The following is a 10,433-nucleotide window of genomic DNA, read 5'->3' as shown; positions in this document are numbered from 1 at the left end:
GGCTGAGTGTGGATCATGCGCAGAGGAAATGATGTGGTAATGGTCCTCTAATTACAGTGAGTTGCAAGGCAACTTCCTCCTCCAATCAGTGTTGCCATGTCCGCTTATTACAAGCGACTATGGGCTTGTTTTTCTGTAAAGTTGCTTGTAAATATTGGTATTTGATTGATTGATTGATTGATTGAATACTAAATACTTTATAAGAAGTTTGCAAATAAAAGCACAGGAAACGGAAAGTACAGTTAAATACAATGTCTGCTAAGAGGATTTTAAACCCATGTTTCCATTGGGGTCCTTTGTATTCAATTCATCGAAACAATCAATGACAGACAAATATAAACTACTATGAAAAACATAATATAAAACATCATATAATTGCAGCTTGTTTCTAAAGTGTAGTTGCTTTACCGGTATTTGGGCTCCTTATTTCCTAATGTTGGTTCCTAATGTTTTCCTCCCCAAGATTGTCCACCATTTTTCTTTGTTGAATGACCCCTTAGCTGAGAGAGAGATGAAGCAGGGAACCCCACTATATATTGTATAAAATTGTGTTGCAGATTAGACTTGTTCGACTTGTTGGGCAGCACTATCATGTTGGATTCATGTTAATGTGACATTTAACATTTAACCACTTAAACCCTCAATACTCAGTAAACTTGACCTTTCACTCTGTACTCTTTTTTCCCCCCTCTCCAATCCTCTTTGCCTCCCTTATGTGGATTGTTTGGCTAAAGTTTTCCTCAGAAAAGGCATGTTAGCCTACATCATGCTAGGGTTCAAGTGGTTAATGTGAAGAAAAAAAAGATCCTATCACACAAAAATATTTGGCACCCCCCCCCCTGTAGTAACTCTGAAGACCCTCTAGGGGCCCCCGGACCCCCTATTGAAGACCACTGGCCCAGTCGCTTATGTTGGGCTTGTTAATGTTTTCCTAGACACTGGTTGCGTATTTCTCTCACAGAATCTGGCAACACTGCCTCCAATCCAGCCGCTCGGCCGTCGCAGCGCAGCGCAGCCAGGGCAGGCAGCAGCAGACGCAGGCAGTTCACCACCGCTCCGTGTGCTATTATGCCAAGAAGAACTTTTGCGATCTCCAATGGAACACGGGCGAAGAAGTAACATTATATTATTGCAACAACTTTGGATCAACTTTGGATTATGAACGTAGCGTGAATATCTCCCCGTCGTGTCGAGTAATTGAACGAAGGACAATGTTTTCTGTACGCCGGCGGTGCTTTTTACACATCAAAACAAATAGGCTATTATTGTCGGTGAATTCTCGGGAGATGGCAGAGTAGTTCGACTTCTACAAACCGAAGTATTAAATGCGAGGTAAGTTTGGGGCATTTTGTTCTGCTTAAAGTGGGAATTCCAAAGCCCAATTGTTTATGCTACACCGGTTCTCTGATTTGGGTTCTCGCAACATTAAATCAGCATTTTGTGAAGTTTTGTTTTATAGTCTTTGAAGTGTCATTGCCTTAAAGTAGCCTTCAAGGAATTCAACCTCTCCCTTCAAATCCTTTTCCAATCGTATGGTAGGTAGCCTATATTTTACTTACATACTTTGGTTTCTAGTTTTTGATGATCCCTTCTGATACATTAGAACCTAGGCTAAAAAACAAGAGAAAGGATCGTCTATTGAGACTAAACGTGGGGTGTAGCTCATGCTCAAATTAATAGCCTATAATAAGAGTTCTGGGTGATAGAAAAATGTATGCGTCGAATAAACTGACCCCGGCGTGGGATTGTCTTATTTTCATGGTTACTTTTTTTTGTTTTTGTGTTTTTCACGTTTAATGGGATGGGGGGGGGGGGGGGCAACATTGCAGCTAGTTGTCACTTTTGTAGTTCTTTGTCATGCCAACACTATTGGGAGGGTCGTTGATCGTGTCTCCATCCCACGCAGGGAACTAAGCATCACAATGGCTCCTGCACCATGGAGGGGGAGAACCCTATGAATATTTAACGACATTGGTGAACACATTGATTAGTCTGCATGTGGAGTAATCAGTTAAATCTCGCCTTGGTTTAAAGAGAAAGCTGCTGCCATGAATATATTTTATGTAGGCTGAGCTCTGCCCAGAGTAGACCATAAACTCAGCATAGTGCCATTATCTAAAATTATTTGGGGTGAGGACTCAAACTGAGGGATTCGTAGGCCCCTAGAACAGTGCAACAGACAGGAAATGGGTCTAGTAATGTGATAAGATTGCAGGGCAAACCTAAAGGTGAAAAACTTACCACTGACTGGTGAGGGGGTGCAAACTTCATTAGGAAAGGTGGTAATGCTAAACTGAGGGCATTCAGAGGTGATTGTCCTGATTTAAAAGGTGTGTGTGTGGTGGGGGGGGGTAGATCTTGTTTAAGTGTATAATAAGCAGGGGGTAGATAGATCTAGTTTAAGTATACTAAGCACATACAGTAAAACAATAAATAATAATAAAACATATTACTGACAGTTTCAATTCAATCATTATTTGAGACTATCCAGGGTCCATGTAGTAAGAGACATGAATCATACAATAAAAAAAAAAAAAATCAATTATTAGATTTAAATCATGAGTTCAATTGGAGTGTGTGTTCGCAAGAACAGTTCTTCCATGGGTTGGTCAACACCTCAGTAATGCTGTTCCCTGACCCAGACCTATCGAGGTACTTACACCAGTGGTTCTCAAAGTGGGGTCCAGGGACCCCCAGGGGTCCTTGAGGGGGTTCCAGGGGGCCCCCTGCTAAATGATAAATGGTTAGGAATAGCAACCAAATTTGGTTCCATTTGTACACTTTCAGAGTTAAATTAACATAGATTTTACATTAGAAATGTGGGTCCCAGAGATAGAACTGCCATTAAATTGGGGTCTGTAGCCTAATGCATGTCAAACTGGAGGTCCTTGAGATTAAAATGGTTGAGAATAACTGCTAGAGCCATAAAAATCTTCTCTTGGGGGTTCCTGGCATATCTTTTCAAATGAGGGTCTGTGGGCTACGGGCTAAGTAAGTGTCAATTTGGGGGTCCTTGACATGAAAAGATTTGAGAACCACTGAAATGCCTTTAAAAGTGCTTCACGCATAGGGAGTAGGGACACCAGAGGACATACTAGTTAACTGGCACTATGCCATCTAGGCACCTGAAGGAGCAGCCTCATGGCATCATGGGGTCACTTTGAACCTCTGCTCTTTAATGCTATATGATTTTAAGAAGAGAATAGCCTTTGAATGTTTATCGCAGTGCCAACCAAGTCTTACACAAATCTTTTTTTAATTTTATTTAAGGTTTAGTTGTGTGGCTTGACAAATTATGTCTATGAGAGCTCACCAGTGTGAGTTGAGAGATGCCATGGCAAGTCTCACACCTTTCATTTATAAATTGGGGTTGGGGTTAATGCCGATTACCTCAATGTTGACACACCGTTGTGTGAATTGTGGTGGTGAGATTGAGTCTGCCGCCGTGAACTAGACTGTAGTAGGAATACACACACTTGGGAATATCGATTATTGCAATTATGATTTAATTGCCATGGATGAAACGATTTACCAAACAAACAGGATAGGGAAATGGAGAAAATATTGCTAGTTTAAATAAGAAAAATCACAGCTTGGTTACGGGGCATTTTGGTCCACGGACAATGTGGTCTTTTGTGGTGCTGTGTTTGTGTGGTTGGCTGGTGATCTGGAAGTGCTCTGCGGCGCCCTGTATCTGATTCCGTCCCCTGCCTTTTGAGTCCAGATTGCTTTTTGTGGGCGCCTGGTGTGCTCAGTGGCTTGCTTCCCAGAGGCTGGCTGATAGTGGTCAGATAGTGGGACGTCAGTCAGTCTGTGCTGGGACGTGGGTCAGACACCAGGGGTTCTTCTCTGGTCTCCCGTTCTGAGGTGAAGGCCACTAGCTTGATGATAGCCAGTCACCCAGAACCGTCTCTGATTAGCCCTCTCTCCTTCAACCTGTCTCTTATGGCTGGCCTTGTCAATGTTTTGCCTTGGGTCAGTGGCTCTGTTTCAATCTGGGCTATCTGTGGTAACCTAGTCCTCAGAGCTAAGAGTTTATCTGGCCTCTTAATACATTCCCTACTGTGGGATAGTGGCTGGCTGTCTGTGCCTTTTTTTTTTTTAAGACGAATTTGGCCAAGACTATGTCTAGGTCATCATTTCTTAGCAAAAAATGCTTTACAAATGTTTTGATGTGGTTTTATTTTTCCCTTTCTGAATAGAAATGTAAGGTTAGGTAACTTGTGAATGTGTTATTAAAACACTTAATATTGAGTTCAAGTGAGTCGTAAAGCAAAACATTTTAATAATATAGGATTATATAATATGCTCAGCAAACTGCAGAACAGTCCTTTGAGATGAATCTGAGGGGCTGTTAATTAACCTCCATACCAGAGGCCTCATCCAAGTCATTAGTACTTTTGGAGCAGATATAAGTTGGCCTCTGCTCATCAGATCTCTTCCGCAGCTGCTCTTTCTAAGAGCCACAAAGTGTATAATTTGCCCACAGAGCCCCGCACATTTCAGAACGCAGGGGGCGAAAGAGAGGGAAGGGGGGAATAGTCTTCCGATTCCGAATAGTCCTCCGACAGCAATCATTTCTCTGCACAGTAATTTGGCTGTCAGTAGCAGCTGGCTGTATGGTTTGGAACAATGTGAGAGCTGAGAGAGAGAGAGAGGGAAGCGTTAGCTCCAAAGGGGGGGCAGGAGGGGGTATCAGGTTACACACTCTGTCATTAACAACAGACTGCGCCTTGCTCCCAGACTGAGACGGAGATCGACGGCTTCAAGTCTGAGCAAGAGTCTGAGGAGCAGTGCACTACTGTGTAGGTGGCTCTTGGGTTGGGGGAGGGGGCAGAGGGAGGAGATACTGTATGTCACTGTATATGACGTGTGTCTGTGTGTGTGAGAGAGAGGGAGACGGAAGGAGGGAGGGAGATAGAGGGGCATTTAGAAAAGGGGGTCAATGCTTGACTGAGACTTGAGCGACAGAGTAGCAGTCTCTAAAGATCTGTCAGCTGTGAGCGTAGTGCGTAGTGGGCTGGGCCGGGCTATCTGTGTATGTGTGTCTGAATGTGTGTGTGTGTGCGTGCATGGCATGCTGACAGGTTTAGTTCTGTTTGGATTAGCAGTGAAGCTTAATTTATACTTCATCCCACTGCCTCATAGCTCAATGAAATAACCGATTTTCTACAACAACAAAAAAACGTGAGCCATCTACATTGCCATCCTTGTCTGTCCACCCAAACACTATGGTCCCAAACAAGATATCTCAAAATCTGATGCCATGAAACTCGTTGAGCAGTGACCAGCTCCCTGGAGGATGCCAAAATGTCCACTTTGCCATTTTGGCCTCAGATAGATGGTTGTTAGGCAGATTGCAAGATGAATGTAAAACCACTTTGGTTCGGTTGGGTGTAAGGAGCCTGCGCAGTACTAGGGCCCACTAGCAGGGCTTTTACTCTTATTCTGTTGATCATCCCTTTTTTACGTGGGTGTCGATGCGGTCGTGCAACGCAGTATTAGCCATGAAGCTGGCATCAGACGAGGGAGCAGGCTGGGGAGGAACGCATGCCATGTGGGATGAATTTGCCTGTTTCTGCTCATTGTTCCATTCCAGAACTGTTGGCAATGTTATTTTTAGAGGGGGAGGGGGTCTTCCTTGAGCCTTTAATAATCATAAGCCGTATGTAGCCCAAACATATCACGATGAGAGGAGCCGTCTGGGACTGGCGGGCACTGTATTCTCAGCAGGAGACAGGAACTTGGAGGGAGTGAAAGGAGAAAGAGCAAGAGAAAAGGCTGAGTTTAATGTGTGTGCTACACTTTGGTCCTATTTCAGCAACTGCTATAGTCCTTCAGCTCCCCCACTTCATCTCTTTTGGGTTATTGATTTCTGCTGTTCTGGGTTCAAATCTGGAGGTAAAGCAAGTGAGGACGGCGAGAGAGGAGTCTAGAGTCTGGTGTCTGCACAGACACGCATACACACATATAAGCCTGAGTCATACTTAGTTGCGCGTGGGTGTCGCACACTGAAAATAGACGATCTACAAGCTCGCAAGGCGTCTCGCTGTGACACATTGTGATCTTGTAGACCTGCTATCTTCGGTGTACAACACAGCATGCAACCAAGTAAAAATCAGATCTGCACCGCTCCAGGCTCGTCTCCTCTCTCCCCCTGCTAACCCCAGACTACACTGGAGACAGTCTGCAATACACATTTTATGAGCACTTCACTCGGTTCAGTGGCCTTGCCTTATCGCTCAGCTGTTAGGGGGAAAGTTATGGCTTTGCTTCAGTTGCTGCCTTCCTTCCCGGGGCTGGGCTCTCGTTTCTGTGACCACTTTGTCTACAAAGTAAACAATGACCACTCTTTTATCTCCTGTGTGTTGTGGGTTGTAAATTGAGATACGTTTGAGATGTTAACCACTTCTGACGAGTCACATGTATGTGATGTTTAAGGTAGTCCTAGATTGCCTAGTGTTTTTGTCCCATGGCCATGCTTACACTTAACTGATGATGACAGAGCAACAAAAGATGTCCTATTGGGGCTATTGGGTAGTACATACAAAAGGAGCCTAAAATGTTCTTTAATATTACAAATTTTGACCTTGTTTAAAAATACTCAATGTGATAATCCTGATAACCAATCATATGATATCTTATCCACATACACTAGTATGTACTGTATAGGTTTAAATTTAAAACAAAACTCACAGAAACAGACATATTTTCCACCTATATCCTATATTCAGAACCACAGAGGAATTTTCTGTCAGGAAGACGAAGAAAATGCTCTGACTTTAAGGTCCTTCCTTACACACCAGTAACGTGATGAATAAACAATCTGAAAATGTGTCAAACTATTAATTTTATCATGCATTATTCATACAGTTGGATTCATTTATTTGTGGTGAAAAATCAACCTGGTTTCCAAACATTACTACATTGCGCCATATATTTGCATTCTGTGTGTATGTACCCATGGCACAAATAGCAGTTTAAATGAATGCGAATGAATCGCGCAAAATAAATATTTCTGGTGTGTAAGGAACATATTTTGGCAATGCATGGTATTTTATTTATTTCAGATTAGGCGACGCATGATCTGAACGAAAACACGAAAAAGCAGAATGTTCACCTATTATAACATTGTCCAGAATTGGTACACACAGGTTCATGTGGTTAAGGCATTGGTGGTAGGACTGGCTTGGTTGACATTTGGGGGCCACTGGGAGAGTGACCCTGTTCACCTTTCTGTCAGACAAAGTACAAAACCAATTGGACATTAACACAGCTGTGAGGGTTATTGGTTTGATTCCTTGCTTGCAAATTGCAGCTGTCTACAGTCCCCGTAACTCTCAATTAGGCAAATGCCTAAAACCCCAAATCCCCCGTCTCTTGGACCAACCTGTCTGCTTGACTAATCCACACAGGAGGGGGTAAAAAATGTGGTAAAAGGGATCTACTGTGATACAAATCAAGGTGCTCTTTAGAGAACTGTGTCGTTCCAGCACGGTGAACTTTGCGAGAGGGTCGTTTTGGAGGAGCAGTGTTTGTGCATTCCTCTGTCTGCAAACATTGCTGAAGGTCACAAAGACGGTGTTTGAATTGGCGGTTTCAAGTATTTTGATGGTAGTCAGACAATGAATGTCTGAGTCCCATGGTGACCAATGGGGATGTAGTTTATAACGGTGGTTCTCAAACATTTTCATCAAGTCAGGATGCCCAAATTGATAAGTATTTAGACCCCCATTTGAAAATAATTAGTGCCAAGGGACAGGGACTCCCTGAAGATTTGTCAAACTTTTCCAAAATGGCAGATATATAAGCTCACAACGCATCACGGCACATTGTGAGCTTGTAAATCAGCTATTTTCTAATGGCCGAAAAATATAATAATAGGTTAATTAGCTTAAGTGTTTAAACTGTTCAATTTGCTGGGGACCCCCTGGAACCCCCTCAAAGGACCCCAAACCAGTTGTTTACAACACCCACCAGCCGTCTTCACAATGAATGCTTTAAGTGTAAAACCCTCAACTTCTCTCACTTTCCCTTGCTGTAGCTTCTGTTGCTGGGTTGTCTTATTAGAGGAGATATTAAAGGTACGCATATATACACACGAATGAAAAGTCATACTTGCCTGCCTCTGTCATGCAATATTGCCAGAGATTGTTGAATGTATGTTGTCCGAAAAGGAAATCAAACTTTACACAGCTTTATGGGATATGATAAGAAAAACTAAAAGTTTGCTCAAGAATGCATGTCCATTTTGTAAAGGGACCCGGCAGCGATCCAGTGTATACCAGGGTGGTACTGGCGTAGGGGTCGGAGGAGGTGGGGATGGGATCTCGGCTGATAATAAAGCCATCTATTGTCTCATTACATTTGATCAGTGTTTGTGTGTGCATGCATATGTGTGTACTGTAAAATAAATGACCCTGAGTTGCACTGTACCTGGAACAAAACCTTCCATGCTGGATCCTTGTAGAAAGTGTCTGTGTGTGTGAGAGAGAGAGAGAGAGAGAGGGGGGGGGGGCACGTGCACAAACACGTATGAGTGAGAGTTTACATGAAGATGGAGGCATTTGCATCTGATTACATTCCTCACATTGTGAGGGGAGGCGGCTGCTGAATGAAGGGCTGTGAGATGGGACTTGGCTAGACCTGATGGGGCTGTAGATTCCACAGGGTCTACTAGGGGGGCCACAGGACTGTGCGGGGGGCTTTTCACTCCCATCTCCTTAATCTCCTGTTTGATGAGGCCCTTGGCCAGGGAGGAGGGTTTCCATCAGTTAAATGAGCGTTTCTTCCAAGCGCATAGAGTTGGTTGGTGCAATTATGGCAGCTCTCCCAGCTGTTAGTTAGCTAGCTGCCTGGCATGCCTTGATTAATAGCGGAGGTCTCAAGCCTGGATTCTTTCAACTCTTTAAGCATCACTGAGCTGACCCTCTCTCCATAGATCCTCCCTAAAGGTTTCTTTCCCCACTTATGTGTTTGCACGATGACACATGTAAAGTGTAATGTCCCTAAATAGCAGTACATCTGTATGAATATGCAAATGAACCGCAGTCAAAAAAAGAGCCCTAGCACAGAATTGAGTGCAAACAGCACAGGGTGAACTTGTACTCGATGTGAAGACGACCCCTTTCCCTTTTAGGGTTTCAGATATCCTCATTATCAATCATAATTACAAAACATAATTCACAAGTCATTCCAGATCCACGTCTCTCTCACTCTCTCTCTCACATACAAAACCCTCTTCCTTTTCAGGAGGCAGATGATTTTTTTTCTCCACACAGGATGTGCCCTGCCATTAAACTCCCAACTCTGTTTGAATCGCAGAAACCTTTGTCTTCAATAAGATCACAGGGACTCGCATTGTCTATTATAACCCTACTTACAAAAACATGGATTTATTTTTCTCACCCTCTGTGTTTTGTATTTGACTGTGGGCAGAGAAGCCTTTTTTTTTTACATGTAGGGGAACACGTGTTCATCTGCTGAGATGCAGTCAGTGTGAACAGTGTGGGTTGCCTTGCTGCAGTGAGGACAAGTTTTGCCCTCAGCTCTGTATTAACACCCACATCCACGTAGGAGCGAACCATCTGCGTGTCCCTGATGGCGCGCTAGCACTTTGGCTGTCTGGGTCTGAGACGGGGACACGAGCGCTCGGCTTGGCATCGCCCCCGGTCTCTGCCCTGTTTCTTACCCTGCCCTCCCGCAGAGTCGTCGCAGTTCTCCTTGATGCACACAGGCTATTTGTGCCATGGTAACTGTGCCAGCCTGCCAGCTCAGACACAGATTCCACCTCTCGTCTGCCTCCTTGCCAGCATGATGATGACTCAGCAGCTCCTGCAGGGCTTCCAGCCTCCTCCCTCCCTCCCACCAGACAAAATAGTGGTTTGTCACTCTCTTCCTTCCTGACCTGAATACAGAAACAACCCAAAATGATAGAGCGGCAATTGACCTTAAAGCAATCCACCTCGACCGTTCTTTGATTGATTGAATACTTTATTAGTGAGAAATGTAAACAGCACAAGGTACAGTCAGACATTAAGGCTAAAAGGATAACGCAAAAACGTCCTGGGGACTTGTTTTCATTGTGGTCCTATGTATTCAATTCATCAACATAGCATTAAAAAACGACACAATAATGCATGTCATCAACAAATACAAAACACTATTATGTACAAAGGAGAAAAGGGAAAAATGTCAGCAGTGAATGACACCTCCTTTCTATGGGAAGTTGCATTTACCTCCCCATGTGGTCTCTGTGAATATAAAACGTAATGTGGCGTCTGAAGATGTAGATCAGTATTGTTGGTGGAAATGCTGATCGACAGTAGACACGTGTTGTGAGTCATTTCATCTAATCGGAGTAAATAAATAGTGACTTCAGGTGCAAACATTGTAATCAGGGTATTATTGAGTGGAGTGTTGAGTCATTCCCA

At 43.7% G+C, this 10,433-nt stretch overlaps 1 protein-coding gene across 1 annotated transcript in view; it reads left to right on the top strand.

Moving 5' to 3' along the window:
- Positions 1–1,010: 1,010 nt before the first annotated feature.
- The window catches only part of LOC311064963 (activin receptor type-1-like), a 34,039-nt gene continuing 24,616 nt past the window's right edge, over positions 1,011–10,433 (top strand). Inside the window, exon 1 of the mRNA XM_084085052.1 lies at positions 1,011–1,332. The gene's annotated coding sequence lies outside the window, so the exon portion shown is untranslated. The remainder of the gene's footprint in view (positions 1,333–10,433) is intronic.

The sequence above is a fragment of the Gymnoscopelus microlampas genome (genome assembly GCF_963454915.1).
Source record: "Gymnoscopelus microlampas genome assembly, chromosome: 17".
NCBI lineage: Eukaryota > Metazoa > Chordata > Actinopteri > Myctophiformes > Myctophidae > Gymnoscopelus > Gymnoscopelus microlampas.
The sequence above is the reverse complement of the archived record's forward strand: the minus strand, read 5'-3'. Positions and strand labels throughout refer to the sequence as shown.